The 20,737-nt window shown below is 37.3% G+C and overlaps 1 pseudogene; it reads left to right on the top strand.

Moving 5' to 3' along the window:
- LOC144370366 (short coiled-coil protein pseudogene) overlaps positions 1-20,185 on the top strand; it is a 56,121-nt pseudogene extending 35,936 nt beyond the window's left edge.
- Positions 20,186-20,737: the final 552 nt, after the last annotated feature.

The following is a 20,737-nucleotide window of genomic DNA, read 5'->3' as shown; positions in this document are numbered from 1 at the left end:
TAACTTTAAATGTAGATACTGCAGACATTCTTAGCACCTGAATCTATTATGTTTAAGTAAAATTTGTATCAATATAAATTAGCATAAGAGACAAAATAATATCTAGTCAAATTATTTTTCAAGAGATTGCAATTAAATTGCTGGTATAAATCTACATTTTGTTCATTTTTATATATTCCATATTAATTCTAATTGTATCATTGTGATGTGTATTTATATAAAGTGTGCAAAAAATGTCTGTAAAATTTTGATCATAATTGTAGAGTACGTATGATGGCGTTGATTAAGAATGTCTTGTTTGTAATCAAATGCTATTTATTTGAAATTTTCAGGAAGATAACTAAAGTCTTAAACTCTTTTCTTCCCATGTAGTACTCACTAAAAAAAAAAAAAAAAACCTTTTTGTATTTAGGTATTTGCATCAAATTGCTGAACAAGAATAATAGCCACATTAAATCAACAATTTTAAATGATTATTTGGGGGGGTTTTGGGCATATAATTTTTTAGCTCTGTTTATGTCCCAAAGTAGAAATATTATATTTACTAGAGCTCTTCAGATATACTTTTGTATATTGTAAAAACAGGAGAGCAAATTCAATTTCACAGAAAATAAACATTTATACTATTCTGTATTACACACACACACACACACACACACACACACACACACACAGAGACTGGTTGTAGGTTAGCATAGAGTGCTGTCCTAATGTGTGGAAGACCTGAGTTTGAGCCATTCCCAGCACAGAGGGAGAAGTCAAACTCATGCATCTGTAGACTTGTGTAAACACCATTAACAATTGTGTGCTGTTTTCCAGAAGCATACCTTGAGATTGTCCCAGAAAGGGCAAAAGTAATAGGTTGGCAAAGTTGTACATATGACCAAGTGGCATGGAAAGGACACTGGGTACATTTTTATTACTACCTTAAAAAGAAATCATGGTGAGAATTATTGCTAGAAATGAAAACAGACATTTAATTATGATGAAATTAGGGAGTTCAAAAGAAAAATAAAATAATTATGAATTTATATGAATCTAATGACATGGCTTTTAAATTTGTAAAGACCCAAATGGAAAATAAGTATAAGGAAAAATAAACCAATTTACAATGTAACCATACATATCTCAACTATTACAATAAGCAGTCATATCAGTCAATGAAGATGTAGAATCTGAACAGTATGATTGATAAACTTACAGAATACTGCACTAGCTATTGACAAAGTACACAACTGTTTCAAGTGCAGGTGGATCATTTGCCAAATTTGGACATGGTCCATGTATAAATTTCAAAGGTTTGAAATAATTTAGTAGTATATTCTGACCATTATGGAATTAAACTAGAAACCAATAATAAAAAGATAAACAAAACCCATGACTCTATGAAAAGAATGAGTTAATTACAATGAAAATTTAGAGAATTTTTAAAATGAATAATAATGGAAAAATGAAACATATCTAAAATTACAGATGCATTAAATATTGTTTATAGTGGTTTTGGCCCAAAATACAGAAGAATGACTAAAATAATTGACTATTTCAAGAAGATAACAGAAAGTAAATATTAAACACTGAAAAGTGTAGAAAGAAGAAATAATAAAGAAAACAATTTAATAAACTGAAAAGAGACATAAGTTATCAAAGTCATTCCACTGATTCTGAAATTTCCTGGAAAAGTAGTTTACCATCTCTCACATAAGAAGTGGGAAATATGAACTCTCTATTTATTAAATAAAGTTAAATGATAATTAAAAGCATTACTGTCACAAAGAAATCCAGGCCTAGGTAACCCTCCTGGAGAGTTCTACTAAATAGTTAAGGAAACACTAATACCAATCTTAAACTCTGAGGACAGAAGTTTCAGCTGATTTTATGAGGTCCAATTAGTAACCTGATCCTAAAATATGCAAAGACTTTACAAGAAAATAAAAGGTTGTAACATCCATTATGGATGTAGATGTACAAACACTTTGGAAAATAAGAACAAATCAAATTCATCAATATATCCCATATTACAATGAGGTTGGGATTCAAATATCAATTATATATTCACAAAACCAATTATTACGTGTCACCATGTTCAGAGAGGAATAAAAAAATGGCACCATAAAATGTTTTTAAAAATTTAACACCCATTTTTTGTAATACTAGTATGTCAGTAAATTAAGAAAACTTCATTAAACTGGAAGATATATCAGCAAAATGGAAAACCAATGAAATATTGAATTCTCTCAGTACAATGTTGAATACAAGTATTAAAAGTGGACACTTTTAGGGCTGGGGTTGTGGTTCAGTGGTATAACACTTGTCTAGCATGCTTGAGGCACTGGGTTCAATCCCCAGCACTACATAAAAACTAAATTAAACAAAATAAAGGTATTGTATCCATCTACAACTAAAAATACTTTTTTTAAAAAAGTAGACACTTTTAGAATTAAAAAGTGATGGAGCTGGGGTAGTAGCTCAGTGGTAAAGCACCTGCCTGATATGTGAGGCTCTGGGTTTGATCCTGAGCACCACATATAAATAAATAAATTTAAAATATTATGTCCATCTACAACTACAAAACTATTTTTAAAAAGTGAGTGAAGCAAAAACATTTCTCAACATAATTTACTGTTACCCTTTTATATGTCAGCAAAAGGTAATTGTAAAATAAAAATTTTAAGTGAATCCACCTAAGTCATATAATAACACATCATATATCTGGAAATAATTCCAATGAAAGATGTGCAAATCTTTACACAGAAAATTGAAAGCATTTTAAGAGAAATAGTGATAATTTTTAAAAGGAGAGATGCCATCTATGTTCATGTACCAAGAGGCTTGGCATTACAAAAATGGCACTTCTTTCCAAATTAACGTATAGATCACTGAAGTTTCAATCTAAATTTCAGTGGGCTTTCTTTTGTATGTGAAAATTGACAGCTGATTGTGGGCATCACAGGAAATGAGGAGATGTACTATTAAAAATATAATATTGAAAAACAAATTTGGAGTCTTTGTCTACCACAAGTTGAGACTTATTCTATCTCAGAGATAGAAAAATAATCCTCACTAGAAAAGAATTTTGAAGTAGATCTTTGAGTTACTTTCTTGACACATCATTACCTGGCCTTCAGGGCAGTGGTTCCTCAGTTTGGAATTAGTGCAGGGTCAGCTGGACAGCTACCCAGGATGGAGAGACAACCCTTGGATCCTCCCTACCATCCCACAAAGAGACAAATGACCAGGTGAGTTCTGGCTCTCAGGTGAAATGTAAAACAATGACCTTTCTAAAAACAAAAATGCAGGAGAAACTTCCTGATGGAACACTGCCACAATAATCAAAGAAAGGATTGGTAAATTGTACCCTGCTTAAGATGGTCCATTTATCCAAGGTGCTGGTAGGAGAGTAAGAAGGTGAGTCTCAGGCTGGAGTAGACATTAGCAGTGCACATATAGGGCAGGGCACCCAAAACCAAAAACTTGAGTCATCAGACAAATTGGGGTAAATGGAATGAATGGTGACCAGGGTGGCTCAGAATGCCTGTGGCAAGCAGAACCTGTAAAATGTGGAGCTTGCCATGCAGATTGGGTGTCCTTAGGTGTTGTGAGTCAAGTTACCCTGATCTGTCACCCTTCTGTGGCCAGGCTAGGGCATGGTACTGACTCCTATGGCTGAAGCCCACTCCATGCAGCTCTGCAGCCCCATCCCAGGACCTCAGCCTCCAATTTCCTGGACAAGCAGGAGAAAATGGAAGTGGGATAGAATTGAATGGAAGTGGGGACTCCAGAGTTGACCAATAGCATCCTATAGTATATCCAAGCCCTCATTAGCTTGAGTTTCAAATCAGTAACATTGATACTTCTTCCAAGTCCTAGTTAGCATAAATATGGACCAATGGCAGTGAATCAAGTGCTATATCAGCCCTGAGACTAGCAAACTTAGATTTTTATAGTGCTCACAGCAAGACTTCCAGACTTGCTTTTGCTCTTGCCCCTGCTTCTGCGTGTAGTGAGAATAGGTAAATCGTTTTTTTCCTTGAAAAGACCAGAGTACAGGTAAGGGAAAAACACAAATTACTGCAATCAGATATCCATAGGCTCAAAGAGCCCATGAAATATAACTGAGGCACTACCTTGCCATCTCCCAGCCAGTGAACACCAGCCAGGTTTGTTAAGAACATTGGAATGATTTCTCTTTCAATAATGCACCCCTTTGTGGTTGTCACATGTCCATTAAAATCCTGCAGCAGTTCCCATTAATACTTCATTTACTTTATTTTGTTCATTAATTCTCCCAGAAACCTAAGTATTCACCATGAAAAAAAAAATCCCAGATTTGCCTAAAGAGGGCTGTGGAAATAGGTGTTTTAGGATAAGTTCTGTTGTTGTATCTTAATTGCTTATGAGGAAGTGTTATGACCCTGCATTTTTGCTACTTGTTTTCATGTTTCTGATATATATATTTTTAAATTTTAGATCTTGTTGCCTCGTCATCCAGAGAGGGTAAGAGTAAAACTAGCCGAGAATATCCAGGAACTGTGGGTTATGAATAAAATTGAAGTTGACTGGCAGTATGTTCAGGTACATGATGTTAAAATATATTTTCAGATTCTTTTAATTCATCTTAATATAAACCCTTTTTTTCCTTTGTCCTGCTGTGAGATGTCATGAGTCAATTGGTTTGATTTTTTCCAGCATATTAATTTTGCATAGGTTTTACTTTCACTTTCTAGATGGACTGAGATTATTTGTAGACTCATTTAAGGATGGATCAGTTGCCAAGTCATTGAAAGTTATCTGTCTTTGGGGTGAAAGTTATACTTTAAAATGGGATTAACAGACAATGGGCAGCAGAGATTTCTGAGCCATTTAAATAACACCTCAAGCCTGAAGTAAAAGAAATAAGTCAATCTTATTTCCTGTGTCAAATCTTCATCTCCTCTTATTTTCAGCTGTACATAGTAGTCCAATATCTGTGATTAAATGCTTCCAAATGCTGATTTTCTAAAGATTTTAGTTCAGAATATTTCAGTACATTGAAAGACCTGTTTTTAGTAGGACCTTGTTAATATTCTCATTTTTATAATATTGTTATTCTAAATATCCTAAAGTTTGTAGTATTTTGTTGTACTTGATTGAACATACAAATTGTACTTCCAAGTAATAGTCTATTGCTATGATGTATGAATGAAGAGCATTTATTACTAATGTTAGTATCAGCTACTCCACACCACTCTGTAGTATGCCTCTGTAGATGGCTTTGTACTCTCACAGAATATCAGGTTGAGTTGTCATTACAGAGCATGGTTATGAGATGTTATTTGTTTATCTGAAGACGTAGCTGAGGCTCTTTGCAGACTTGTTAAATGCTAGTCCTATAGCTAGTGAGTAGCATCTATCGTGCTGCAACCCAGGTTTTCTAACTTACAGTTGAGAACTGGTTTTCACTACAAAACTTGTCAAAGCATGTCCAGAAAATGAGATCCTTGCATTAACCAAACAACAGTTAGATGTTTATTACATCAGAAAACACTTAATTGTTATCTAGTTTGGTGTTGTGTGCATTGACTCTTAAAAATTGAGAAAGTGGATAAATGCTTAATAAAAAGAGCCAGCAGTTAAAATCAGTAGGAGAGATTGTAAATGTGTAAATTATTGATTGCCAGAGGAATTAGATAATATTCACCAAAAGTTTCAAGATTAAGGAAAGATGATTATAGGATAAGAAGATTGAAAAAGAGCTCATAGAGAAAAATAAAAGAGCAACTCCCATGCCCCTGTGGTAAGTGCAGCCATTCTCCGAAGCTGTGCTCAGTGAAGACACTGTCCTTTGCAAGCTCAAAAATTACCTCAATAGTTATGCTTTGCAGTGAATTATTTGTTATGTATCTTCTTCAAAAACTGAGGGAAAGTTCCCATGACTGTTACTCTGGTTAACTTTGGTTCAGTTCCATTCAGTGTCATAAGGGCTCTTCCTGCTGTACTCAAAGCACTCTGAGTTTCCAGATTCTGAACTGCAACAGTTGCCCAGAGACACACACATATAACACATAGCCTATTGCCTCAAGTTACTATTTCTTGATCCAAGATGCTTTGAAGGAACTTGAGCTTCATGTGGCTCCAGGAAGTGATTGAGCCCTGGGTCCCTGAAGTCCTGCTGCAATCTGCCCATTTCATGGGCTGTGCTCCATAAATACTTCCTTGTGTTTTCTCAGGACCCCTTCTGGGCAAGTAAAGTATTCAAGGGTATGTGTGTCTTTAGGAATTTTGCTTAGCTGTCTGGTGTGTTAAATTGGTAGTTTTCTGCATAGATTTTGTAGTTGATATGGGATATATTTCACAGGAGCATCATGTAAGGGCTCTGTGTTATAGAATAACACCAGGCAGGTCCCCTCTGTTATTTATCTGTCCCTTTAACATTTATTGCTTTCCTTCTGCTAGCCTGGCTGTGCTTGGTACTGGGGACACAAATTCAGAAAGACCTTGGCCCAAAGGTGCTCTGTTTACCTTTTAGGACCTTTCTGGTTAGCTCAGCAAAGACACTCAAATAGTCCCAGAGAGAAAAAGAATACATAGGACTTTTCTGAGAAACTAGGAAGCTTCAAGGAGATAAATGTTAGCCCTGAGTATAGTACCTGTTGGCAGCAGTCAGCACAGGACCAGATGGTTCACTTTACAGATGCTGGTTCCTGGGCTGAGGAACCAGCATCTGTAAAGTGAGAAGGGGAAGGAATTGGGCATTTGCACTGGCTTTTAAGTAGCATAGAAGAGAGGACCGTGCTTTGTACAAAGTAGTGGGAAGTCTAGCCACTCAGGTAGAAGTTATATCACAAAGGACTTTGGGCAGTGTGCTTTTATTCTGTAAGGGGTAAGAGCTTAAAGAATGCTGAGGAGGGAGATAATATTCTCAGGTCCCTGCACTGGGGAAGCTGTACTATTTTGCCCAGGGGATAGGCAGTAAGTGTCGCCACTCTGCCTGGCCTGGGAACAGAGGGCATGATTGCAAGAGTTGGTTCAGAATTCAAGAATGCCACATGAAAGGGTAGGTTGCTGTTTCATTCCAGACACCTGAGAGGACAGTGACATTCCTTCTTCCCTGAAGCAAAGGTGAAGGTGGAGTTCCATGCAGGGATTACCTTGGGACTGACACACATTCACTTTTTATTTAATATTTAGATCTAGGATTAGAGCTGTTTTAAAACACAGTTTCATGTATAAGTCCTATACCTTTATAATGATTGAAGAAAGAAAAGAATGAAGCTTTTATTTCTAACTTGGTAATATATTAAGACTTTTAAAAAGTCCTCATTTGTGTTTGCAAAATTTTTCTTCAGCACTTAGAGAAACTGGTCATTATTTCCATGGAGGAATGTGTTTCCTAACAGCATATGGCTGTCATCCAGTGCCACTATGGCACTAATGCTATAATTTTGGTCTCTAAGAAGATAGAAAATATAGTTACCAATGCAAGGATAGGGGATGTCTTCTTCACTCCTAATGCCATGGCTGATAAGTTGGTCCTCTGTAATCTTTGTTTTTGACATCTATGTACTCAACGAACTGCAGATCCAAAATATTAAAGAAAAATGATTTCATCTTCACTGACCATATGTGGACTCCTTTTTTGTCATGATTTCTAAACAATATAGTGTAACATCTATTTGCCTGTTAACTACTTTCCATCAGACTAATACAATAATTTAGAGGTAATTTAATGTATCCAGCTGGGTTCTATCAGATTATATGCAAACACTGCCATTTTAAAGAAGGAGCTGGAGCATCCATGGGCTTAAATATCCATGAAGAGTTCTGGAATAAACTCTCTGTGTATTCTGAGGGACAGCTATGTACACTTTCAAGGATTACAATGAAAACTGGCTTTGTTAAGCTAACCGGTTTTGTTAAGGCAGTAGAGTGATTTGTGAGAGTATAGATGACTTTCAAGGGATGAAACGAACATAAGTATAGAATAAGTCAATCATGTTGTTTATTGATGTCTCTAATCAAATTAGAGCTAAAAAGAAAAAAAATATTCCTGTAATTAAAATTATGTAATTACCACACCCTCTTACACAGGATTTGTTTTAGTTTATAAAACTTGTTAAGTGTCTGCCATGCATCAGGCACATTCTTGGTGTTTGGAGAAAATCAAAGAACAAAAGACTGGGGTTGGGGTTGGGGCTTATTGGTAGAGCACAGTGCTTGCTTTGCATGTGTGAGGCACTAGGTTCTATTCTAAGCACCACTTAAAAATAAAATAAAGATATTGTGTCCATCTACAAATATTTTTTTAAAAAGAACAAAAATGCAAATCCTTGTTCCTTTGTTCTTCTCTTACAAGTGCAGGGAGACAGACAATAAACTAACAAATAGATTGGGATCTAATCTGTTAAAAGTGTTGAGTATTTTGGAAGAAAAAATAAAGGAGTAAAATGGGTGGGCATACTGCCCTGTGAGCAAGACTAGTGAACCTCATGGAGAAAATGAGATCTGAGCAAATGCTGGAAGGAGTGGAGTGAGCAGTAGTGTGGGCATCAGGGGAAGAGTATGCATGGCAGAGGCCCACGTGAGCTTGAGGCATAGATGGGTGTAGAGAGCAGGGAACACAGAGGATGGTAGCCCACTACTAACACTTAATCTGATGAGGGCCTGGGATCCTGAGACAGCTTCCTTTGGCACAGTCCTGAGTGCTACTTCTTGCTCTAGGTCTCTACTCACCACCTGTTGAAGCACCATTGCTTGTCTGATGCCTTAGAGTATTTTATTTCCTGTCAGGTCCCAGGTTAGAGATGACGATAAGAGACAGCACCCTTGTCTGGTAGAGTTAGTTTTCCAAGCTGCCTGAACAGGCACACAATGACAACTTCAATCTGTCTCATTTTTCAATCTGTCTCACCTAAAAAAAAATACAAAAAGGAATGTTTTACTTTAACTTAGCTATGAAGTTAGTTGAATTCCAGCTAGAACTTTCCATTAATGTGTAGGTGGATTGGATGGATATTTGCTGGGAATTTTGCTCTAACCTTGTTATGTTCTGCCTTTTTGCTTCATGTCAGCATTCCCCAAAGGTATCCTCCAGGTATTGATGATGTTACAGAACATGGAAATTTTGTGATCCAATGGATTTCCACTCTGAGTGTGGGTCAGAGATCAGGAACCAGGCCAGTCAAAACTGGTTACTGGTCTGTGACTAAATGAGTAGGGATATTAAGAGTAAAGGATTAAACATTTTATACATGTTGAAGGGAGAAATTTAATCCTATTAAGCTAATAACTTGAAATGGTGAGTATGTATCCTTTATGTCTTCATTTTGAAATGTTAATTCTTCTAGAAGTTTTATTGTATTTTATTAGAGATGAAGACCATGATGGAACTGGAAATTTAAAACTACTACCTTGTCATGGGTGGTTTGAGAAGTACTGATCTGACCTGTTTAAAGGATGCTGAGTTCAAAGGGTTAAATAAGTGTCATTTTTACTTCACACTTTTCACATCTGTGTACTGTCAGTAGCTAGAAAGGGTAGAGTTAGCCTTTCCTGTGTCTAGGCATACTGAGTCACAGCACCCTATTTAGAGAGTCTTCTGAGACTGTCTGTCTAAACAATAGTCTTTTCTTTTGGGAAGAGCTCTGATGGGAAGAGCTTTTTTTAAAATCATCTCACAAAGGTGACTTTGCTCTTCACTGGTTTTCTACCCGTGGATCTCTTGAATTTGCTCTCCCTTTGCAAAGGTAAAACTGGGGCTGGGTAGAATAAATGAATACACATTCAAATTTATGTAAAAAGTTTAGAAAATTATTTTGAAAAGTCTGTGACTTTTGTCCCTTTCATTTTTGATGTCTTGTAGAACTAGTTTTGTTCAAATAGGTTACTCACCATGTACATTTTGGTTTGTTATTTTGGTTTCTGTTTTGCTAATGATAAAGAGTTATTTTCACTAAAGCCATTTTACCAAGGACCCAAAACATAAAACTTAAACAAACAGTGTTTCAGATTCTAGAATTTGAGAAATAAACAAATTGGGCACAGACTTTGTCTGTTCAAGTAGTTTGTTTGTTTTGTTTTGTTTTGGGTTCTGGGGCTTTTACCAGGAGACACTCTTCCATTTAGCTACTCCCTCAACCCTTTTAATTTTTGAGAAAAATTCTCTTTAAAGTTGGTCTTGAACTTGTGATCTTCTTGCTTCATCCTCAGGGTACCTGGGGTTAGAGGTGTTCCCAGTTTCTACTAGTAACTTAAAAGAAGGAGGAATACATACCAATCAAGTAACTTATTATTCTACGAAAGATGAAACATGACAGGTATGCCTGTATGAAGAGTGCACTTTGTCTCAACACTGGGCTTTTGTATGTAGTATGTCCTATATTTCTCTGTGTCACAGAAGTTTGTCCATTATGCTTAGTAATTCTTTGAAGCTCATAATCTCTCCATCTTTTACAACATAATTTGGTTAAATCTGAGCTACATTCCTGTAGTTTTAGTGGTCAGAAGCTAGGATCCAAAGAGTAAGCCCTGGAATGTACACACCATATTTGCATGTAGTATGCTGAGCCCTGCCCACTGCAAATAATCCACTCTCATTGATGACAGCTACTGGTGGATGGTTTGATTAATGACTAGCTATGTAAACTGTAGTGTATTTCCCTATACTGAATACTAACACACCTTTTCATGTGATAATTCTTAGCATTTCTTTGCAGATATTTCATAGAGATACATAGTGTTTATTTATATGGTTTTGTGATGAAAATAATTCTACTAGTATTTAAAAAAATCAAATTAGAGGGGTAAAGCCCCTCCTTCTCCCAAATTTACACCGTGTTCATTTCCACTATGCAAAGGATGTAGGGTGATTTCTGTTTTCTTTTTGTTTGTTTGTTTGTTGTTGTTGTTATTCTTGTACTGATTTGGCAAGGGCCCCAGCAGAGTAGATGAGAGAACAGTCTCTGGCACTGGGCAGCCTGGTGTCAAGGACTAGCCTCCACCAAGGTGATCTTCCTGAAGTAACACAGCTTCACTGATCCTACACTTTGTTCTCCTTGTTCAGTGGCAATATTAGTGTATCTATTTCTTGTCATGATGTGGGGGCTCAATGACAGCATTATGTTGAAGCCTTTGGCATCACCTATGTACAGCAGAGCAAGCACCATCAAGGGTTTCTGCTTGCTGGCTTTACAGTATATCTCAGAGGGATTAACAACTTTTTTCATCGAATCCTGAGAATTAACAAACCCTCATTTTAGATGAAGGGGTGATTTAATCTAAATATAACATGGTACTCTTTCTGTGGCTTCCTCCCATGTAAATTGTAAGCATATGACTTACTTTATACCCAAACTATCATTTGCATATTGTAGAACAACATGAAGTTCTGACATCTCCTTCGGAACAGCTCAGATCACTAGAGTATGCAACCAGGTGTCCCTGAGTGGACCACCTAGCTCAAGATCTAGTATCTGGTCTCCTGTTCAGTTGATACAATATTGTTCAAATTCCAGGTCTTAATTTCTGAATCAATAAGTCATGGTTCAAAAATTAGTATTATAATGGTGTTTAGCAACACACAACATACTTTTGTAGAACACATTCTTTAGAAGTTAACACATAGTCAGTGATGTTCTCCTAGCTGAGTATTTTTCCTTGAGTGCTAGTTGTAGGATTGGTACATACGTGGGGGTAGGAGAGGGAGGAATGAGGGAGATAGGACGGTGGAGAAGAGTGATACAGAGGGGGAGAGACAGTATGTAAGGGCAAGTTGTTATTGCTATCTATAGGAGCAGGAGGTCCTCCCTCTGCTCCCTCTTCTGTACCTTTTTCTTTTTTGGGGGGGGGGTCTCTTTCTGGCAGCAATCTTCCCAGTCCTGAATATTGTGAATCTTTATGTTTAAACTGGGGCCTTTGTTCTTCTTGAGCTAACTCTCTGCAGCTGTTCTCATCATGCCATGATTTAATTACCACAGAGTTGCTCAAAAGTGCCCCAGTGTTTATCCTTAACACAGACACCTGCTTTGAGGGCAGGAGGTATGCATCCCAGTGTTCCTCAGTGTATGATGAAGCAGTGTCACCTGAAGGCTCTTCATTAGCTGAGCTCATGGGCCACTTATCTGGCTGCCCAGCCAGGAACCCTGAGTCATTCTGGATACCTAATTTTGTCTTAACCCTGTGTCCAGCCCATCATTAGTCCCTCCAAGTATAGCTCCAATCTGTCCCTCCCCACTACCCCCATGTAGACTGTCACCAACTGTCATCCAGACTACCCACAGTCTCCTAACTGGTTCTCCCACCCTCTCTCTACATTCTGCACTTGGAATAGCACATTTACACATGCAAATATGTGCCCCCACACACAGGTTGCTTAAAACCCTTCAGTGGCTTCTCATTGCTCTTGAACCCCAAATTGTCACAGGAGCTGCAGGCTGTTCTACATCTGTGTCTTACTCTCCCTTCTTCCCTGTCTTCCAGCCCCCATGACCTCCTCCCGTGAGTTCACTCTTTGCTGCCTTGTCTGTTCTCTTTCCCTTCACTAGAAAGTTCTCTGCCTAAGGTTCATACGGCCTCTTTCCTTCTTACACTGTTTCTACTTATGCCACTTCTTTGGTAGGGATTTTCCCACCACTTCTTGTCCTCTTTTACAGCACCATACAGAATTTTTATAGTTCTAATTTCAATACATAATCTTTCTTGTCAAAGTTATTCAATATTTGCCTTTTCTGTGAGACTCAAAACTTCATGGAGGCAGATATCGTGATTATTTTTATGACTTAAATTTTTTTAGAGCAGCTTTAGTTTTCCAGAAGAAGTTGAGGAGGAATGTAGAGGTTACCCCATGCCATGCAAGGCCCCATCATCCACAGAGGTGTCTTTGTTACCCTGATGAACCTGCATTGATGTATCATTAGCACCAGGTGTTCAAAGCAGGGGTTCAAAAGCACAGTTCTGATGTGAATTCTAGCATGGTGTTCTCCACACATTTGTCCAGATGACTTCTTGCTCACATACTGCAAATATTCCCTGAACATTGATTTTATTTTTTTATCCTTTTCCATGTCCTGCTTCTTTGAATTTCCCTCCATTCTGATTTCTGATGCTGCAGAGCAAACCTGGTGTCTAGGACTTGGTTCTCTCTTCCCTCACTCATGGCTTCTAATCACCTTTTAACCCCTACTTCTTTTCTATTTTCAGTCCCCTTTTAAATGATACATTTTTTTATTTAGAAAATACATTTGGGGGCTAGGACTGTAGCTCAGTGGTAAAGCACCAGCCTTGCACGTGAAAGGCGATGAGTTAAATCATTAGACAACAAAACAATAAGTAAAAAGATATTGTGTCCATCTGCAACTAAAAAAAATAACTAAAAACAACAACAACAAACACGTGGGTATCTATTCCTCTATCAAAATCTCAATTGATATTGATCCATCCAGGCAGATATATGTCCAGATATCTCCATATACATGATATTTAGATAGGTAGGTAGCTACACAGGTAGCAGGATGTGGTGTATGTATTCAGTGTAAAAGGTCATTCATTACACTGTTTGAAATAGCTGAAAACTGAAGATCTCCTTGAAGATAATGAAAAGAAAACATGGATGCAGTTGACGCTGAAAATCAAGTGGAACTGGAAGAAAAAAAACATGACTTTATTAATCAAGTGTTGGAACTCCAACACAAACTTGAAGATCTGTCTGCAAGAGTAGTTGCAGTTAAAGAAGAAAATATGAAGCTAAAATCAGAAAACCAAGTTCTTGGACAATATATAGAAAACCTCATGTTTGCTTCTAGTGTTTTTCAAACAACTAACACAAAAAGCAAAATAAAGTAAGAGATTGGTTTCCCTTCTGTTTCATGGGATTTCTGCTGATCATTTTTTTTCTTTAAAATTTGGATAGATTCCAAAAGTTACAGTACCTTTGTTTGTGGCTTCATTGAATATTTATGAAGATAAAGGCATATCTAGGCAAAATTAACTGGATAGCAAGATACTTCCATGAGTTTGTGTATTATGTTAGTCTATGAAAATGGGCAAATATATTGTAGAGACTTTATAATTAGAACTGCGTATATTTATGAGAATTGAAGAGGAATGTTTTATCAAATTTGCTTTCACATATAGGTTTAGCACTGTCTTTTATTATATAGGCTTAGTAAAATATATAAGAAAATAACCACCATGTTGTGGAAAAGTGACCAAAATCATGTACTGAATGCACAGCTTTATGTTCTCTGTCCACCATCTTGTGCCTACCATTTCCCTTCCCCTAAGGGAAAGAATATTTCAAATTTGTAAAAGAAATTTTAATAGTTAATTATTTATGAGAGTAACCTGACTCTAATTGTTGAAACTCAACCAAAATAAAATACTCTCTTAGCTATGGCTTTTCCTGTGTGATATTTAATAATAAGAGAAGATTGCTGGTTTCTCTTTAAGCAATTGAAGATGAACTGAAACTATAAAAATGGTCTCATACTGGGAAGATTTGTTTAAAACTACCTTTTGCACAAAATAACCCACTTGTTACCTAAAAAAGATAGGAGTTCTTATCATGTGTGTGTTCAAGATAGAGAATCTTGAGAAAAAATAGAAGTGGGACAGGAAAGAACTTGGTAAGTACTAGTAAGCAACTCCAAATGCTTTCACTCCAAATTTGTGTTCTTTCTGGAAGAATAGACTTTTGGCAGACAAAAGATAAAGTTATTCTAACTTAATGTACTTTCATATTTATGTAAGCCACCTATTAGGGAGATCAATTGCCATTTGGTCTCAAGGACATTTACCCAGTAGATCAACTCTTGCAAATTTCCTTGAGAGAGGTTTTTTTTCTTTTTCTTTTTTTTTAAGTAACAGTATCATGAACACATGGTAGAATATACATGTACAATAATGGTAATTTTAATTTTAGTATTTTAGCTCTTTATTCTACCAGAATTTTCTGTAAATTCAACCATTTAGTTTGCAGAGGTGTAGTCATTCTTTAACAATTTTTTTTTAAATTTATATTTCAGATTCCTTTTGGCAAGGGAATCCATATTGGAAATAATATTAAGATAAGAGGAAAAGAGATCTACTAGCATAGCTTATGGTTATTAGAGTTGAGCTAATTTCAATCATGGAATAATCTTCTGTATTAGTGTAAGATTTGATATGTGCCATTTTCATATTTACTTTATTTAAAAGTAAAAAAAAAATGAAAATAAAATGTTTTGTTTAGCTTTAAAACAACTGACTTATACTGTGCTTTGAGATGTCCCCTTCACAACTATTAGGTTTGGTTGTTTGGACACAAGGAAGGCACTGGTAGCTCATGTTAGCTTCTGTTTTGCAGGAATTTGTTGGCACTAGGATGTCATGTGAGTAGTTTGGATGAATACACTGAAGAAAAGGTGAAAAAAATGAAGCCCCCCAAGAAGTAAGTTGAGAGACAGGCTGTATCCACCTGCAGGGTGCAGTTGGTGCAGCCTTTGCAGATTGAGGGAGACCTGGGTGCCTTGCTTGTACTTGGCCATCCACTTCAGATTCAAAAATTCACATGAGCTGAATCACATGTGCTTTTTCATGTCTATGGTGGACAGTAGACTCTCAGGTTGCCGAGAGGAAGAGCAAAGCTCAGTGTGTGTTTGAGAGTGTTTTTAAAAAAGAGTCTTATTCCTAACCTAGTGTTTGTGTGTGTGTGAGCACTTATATCCAAATTTATGACTTTATGTGACTTTTAATTTCTTATCAATTGTTTACAATTTTATTTACTTTTATAAAGAAAACATGTTTGAAAAATAATTATAAAGTATGTTTGTTATCCCTGTTTGAAGATGAGAAAGCTAAGCAAACCCATGCTGAATGGCTCTGCCTGCAGTGGTGTGAACTGTACCTGTGGCAATGCTTAGCCTTGTAAACCTCTGCATCCTCACTACTAACAGTCCTTGAAATTACCTGCTTTATAGGAAAGTGTTAGTGCTAAATGAGCAGGTATATGATGAATGGTAGCTATTTTATGATGTTATTATTTTCTCATTTATTCTTACTTAAATATTTAAGCCACTATTTGCAGGCCACACATTATTTTTCCCCACATTTTTTATTGGTACGTTATATTTTTATATAATGATGGAATTTGTTGTTATGTCTTTGCAATACACACAATATAACAATATCATTTGGCTAATATCACTCCCCAGCACTTCCCCCCTACCTCCACACTTCCCACCCCTTGGTCTCTTTCCTTTATAGACCTCACTTTGATGTTCATGAGATCCACTCCCACCCTTGTTTTCTTTTTTCCTTTCTAACTTCTGTGTATCAGAGAAAACACATGAACTTTGACCTTCTGAGTTAAACTTAATTCACTTAAAATGATGGTCTCTGGTTTCATCCATTTTAATGCAAATGATATTATTTTTTCTTTATGGCTAAATAAAGAAAAATGTATATTAAAATTATGTAGATAGCCAAGCAAGGTGGTGCAAACCTATAGTACCAGCAACTTGGGAGGCTGAGGCAGGAGAATCACACATTCAAACCCAGTCTCAGCAACTTAGCCAGGCTCTAAGCAACTCTGAAAGACCCTGCCTTTATTAAAATATTAAAATAAAGTGTTGGGATTGTGCTCATCATTAAGTGCCACTGAGTTCAATTCCTGGTACAAAAAAAGAAATAATATCCTGCATAAATACCACATTTTTATCCATTTATCCATTGATGGACACCTAAGCTGGTTCCATAGCTTTGTTATTCTGTACTGTGCTGCTATAAATACGGGTATACATGAATGGCTATAGTAAGATGATTTTAATACTGCCATTCATTCTGAAGAGTTGTATAACAGGGTCATATGGTAGTTCCGTGCCTAGTCTTTTGAGAAGTACCTCCATACAGACTTCTGTACTTGCAATAATTTGCAATTACACCAACGGTATAAATGTGTTTATTTTTCTCTATATTCTCTCTACCATTTATTATTATTTGCTATCTTGATGACTACCATTCTGATTGGTGTGTGATGAAATCTTGGTGAAAGTTTTTGGTTTTCCTTTTTTAATTAGAACTTTATGGTTTTCATAGTAGCTGGATTTATCTTGATGAACTTACACATACATGAAATTTAATTTCAGATCATGAACCCTCTTTTATCTCCCATCATCCCACCCCTCCCATTCTCCATCCTCAATGTAGTTATTTGCATTTCCCTAGTTGCTGATAATGTTGAACATTTTTTCAAATGTTTATTGGTCATTTTTGTTTCTTCTTTTGAGAAATGTATCTTTGATTCATTTGCTCATTTATTAATTGTGTTATTTGATTTTTTTGGTGTTAAGTTTTTTGAGTTCTTTATATATTTTAGATATTAATCCTCCATCAGAAATCTGCTGGGGTAGTTAGCAGATTTTCTCCCATTTTGGAGGTTCCCCCTTCACTTTCTTAATTTTTTTCACTTGCTGTGCAGAAGCTTTTCAGTTTAATGTCATCCCATTTATTAACTCTATTTTTCCCTGAGCTTTAGAGGTCCTATTGAGAAAGTCACTTGTGCCTAAAAACTGGAGTATTTACCTTATGTTTTCTTTTAGGTGTTGCATAATTTCTGGTCTAATTTTTAGGGCTTTGATTGATTCTGAGTTGAATTTTGTGCAGGGAGAGGGATAAGGGTCTTGTTTTATTCTTCTACTTATGGATAACCATTTGTTTAAAAATTCTGTCTTTTCCCAGTGTATGTTTTGTTGCCTCTGTCAAGGATCAGATGGATGTCTGCAGATGTGTGGCTTTATCTCTATGTCTTTTATTCTGTACTGTTGGTGAAAACTACTCATTATCAGTAGCATGTGTGGGAATGTGGTAAATAATATCATGGAGATGAAAACAAAGTATCCCCCAACTATCTCTCTTGTGTCATAAGGCCTCTGGCTCCCCCAGATAAACATGAAACCAAAGTGGAAATGTTGTGCCTGCTGAAAATGCAGCCTTACCAGCCAGGGTCTAACCCAGCAGGCTGCACACACCAAGCTCATTGCTTCCAGAGAGAGCTGATTGAAGCTGAGTTAGGACCTTGCACACTCTTATGTTCCAGATGTGTTTTCAAAATGTGTGGACAGTCTCAAAGATGTAATTTTAAGGTATATTTTATACATTTATGTTTTGAAGCGATCCATTCTGCTCAGTTTTTAGTGTAACTAATGGTAACAGATGAGCTATCTGCCATTAGAATCTACTTAAAATCCATATGAAAACATTGATAACTGAGAATTTTACATTGTCCATTTTTATCTGAACTGTATTTCCAGTTTATTTTCCCCACTCTAGATTATATCTTTGGGTGATGTTCTTTTGTCCAGCAGTCTTTGCCTTTGAGTCAAATTGCCAGATCAGTTGCAGTGTTTATTCACATACAAAATTTTGTTATTAAAAAGCTCATTCTTTTCAGTGAACCCAAAATTGCCGCTGTTTATCACAAAAAACTCCTGTGTTATTATCTCTCTGGTGACAATCAAGTCTTTGTTGAATTTTTTTAAGAAGAAAATAATTACAAACCACATAACGTACAAAAGAATTCATTATCCTCTCGTTAGAGCCATTTATATTCTTTAAGGTTTTTGGAATGTATATGAAAAAGGCATTATTAGTGCTAAAAAGATTTTTAAAAATTAAAAAAAACCCAAACACAGCAAATAATATTCACATTTTTTTTCACCTGAATAAGGAAATGGAATTATTAATTTCATGTTATTTTGTAAGCATAATATTTAATTTTTATACTGTTCTGTGTGTGTGTATAGAGTGTGCTATGTGTTTCACTAAAACCTTGAGGTACAATTTACAACAGACAGGTGCATAGTACCTCGGTTGTCAGGTTGTGGGCTAGTGTGCAAAATGGTCCACAGTGCTGTGATACCCATAGGTCCTGGATGCATTGTGCTGCCACTCAGCTGTTACCTGTGAGAAAGCTTTTGCCCATAACAGGGGCTGGGCTTCCTGGGTTGCCCAAAAAGAAAGAGTTGTGCAGTCAGTCACTGCCACCATCAGCCCTAGTTGTAATCCATAGTATGTATAATGTATGTGTGTGTGTGGTGGGGGGCTGATGGGTGGTTTCAGCACTACTAGGATGCTGGAGAGCAGAGCTGGGTCCCTGCACCTGCTGTACATGTCAACTTGTGGATGAAGGGAGAGAGGCAATGCTGCCATTGGGTGGGAGGTTCCATAACCAGCGAGCAACCTGTTGTATGGGCTGGAATAGTGCTCGAAGACAAGAGGGGATTAGAAGATGGCAGCCTTGCATAGAGGGGTGGTATCCATAGCACCTTCGACAGCAGACTTAATGTTGATCATACAGAGACTCTGTCATCTAGGAACGCATCCACTGTATGATCCATAACTGGGAATAACATGAGGATGGGGTGTCGTAGAGAGGCTCTCCTTAGTTCTTCATGAGGGTTTTAAGATGTGGGCTGAAGAGTGGTGTGTGGAACAAAGGGATACTTATACTTTATACTCCCCATAGGAGTTGGGGCAGGAGACCCTAAAAGTAGGTGGTCTGGGAGAGACTGGTCCATTTTCCACCTGCCTATAATGGATAGAGTTATGGACCTGGGTGCCTGGCAGGAGCTGCTTATTTGAGCCTGGGACAATTATAACAATCTCTGCCATAGAAGAGGGTGTAGTGTCCATGCCAGGGACCTCAGATGGGCAGTTGGCTGCTGCGTCAGGTATGTGGATGCATTAGCTCTGGAGATGGCAGATTTCCTTGCCAGAGTTGGGGGCTGGCCAATGCTAACAGGTTTGCTGGTGGAAGGGATTAAAGGAGAGCTGAGAACGAAAAAAAGAGAAGAAGGAAAAATTCACACACTTGAGGGGTGGGGATTCCATTCTGCAGGAGGCAGGCTGAAGGGGAAAGGCCCCAGGATATGAGGTGTGGGGAGGAGAGAAATGGGGGTGCAGCATCTCTTGTCAAGTGAGTAGAGTGTTGATACTTACTAGCAAGTACACCCACATTGGGACTGGGCCTCAAGAGATCCAGAGAGCAGCAGGAGCAGACAGATGAAGACAACCTCCTCATCAATAATTGGTTTGATTTCTCATTGGTCATGCAGTCATGTATATACATACAGCAATAATAATGTCTATTACACCACATCTGATTCAAATGTATGATTGTCAAGATCATTTTACTGTCATGTGTAACTAATAAAAACAAATAAAAAAATTAAAAAGAAATCAGTCAACCTGGTGGTAATAATAATAATAATAATAATAATAATAATAATAATAATAATTGGTTTGAGGGAAGATAGGCTGACAGGATCAGGGGAAGAAGCCTGGTTTGCCCATTGGTGGTGGCAAGAATAGCTGGGATCTGGGAGGCATCAGTACGTGGATCCATGGATCTAAAGTCCCTGCAGGGGCCATAAGTGAAGAGAAAGTATTCAGAGTGATGGTGCAGGCCATTGCAGTCTGTCTTACCCACCAAGGCCTCCATGTCATCCTCCATGATACTGCTTTTTTTTTGGAGACTGAAACTTTTTCTTCAGGGTCCTAAGTCTTCCTCCATAGGAATACTAGGACACTTAGGAGGTGTGGCAGCTCACCTCAATGCCACTGGCAGTGGTAGCTACAGGGGGGCTTGTTTCTAGTGGGGGGCTTCCAGCTAGCAGCTATGAGTGGAAGATATCTCACTAATGGGTTAGTTGAAGACTTTCCCCTCCAACCCATCTCCTGATTCCTGGGAGCCTAGAGAACTGGGCAGAAGGTCTTCATCCAACCCTTG

This window comes from Ictidomys tridecemlineatus, chromosome 14, assembly GCF_052094955.1.
Source record: "Ictidomys tridecemlineatus isolate mIctTri1 chromosome 14, mIctTri1.hap1, whole genome shotgun sequence".
Taxonomy (NCBI): domain Eukaryota; kingdom Metazoa; phylum Chordata; class Mammalia; order Rodentia; family Sciuridae; genus Ictidomys; species Ictidomys tridecemlineatus.
This window is presented reverse-complemented; position numbering and strand designations above follow the sequence as displayed.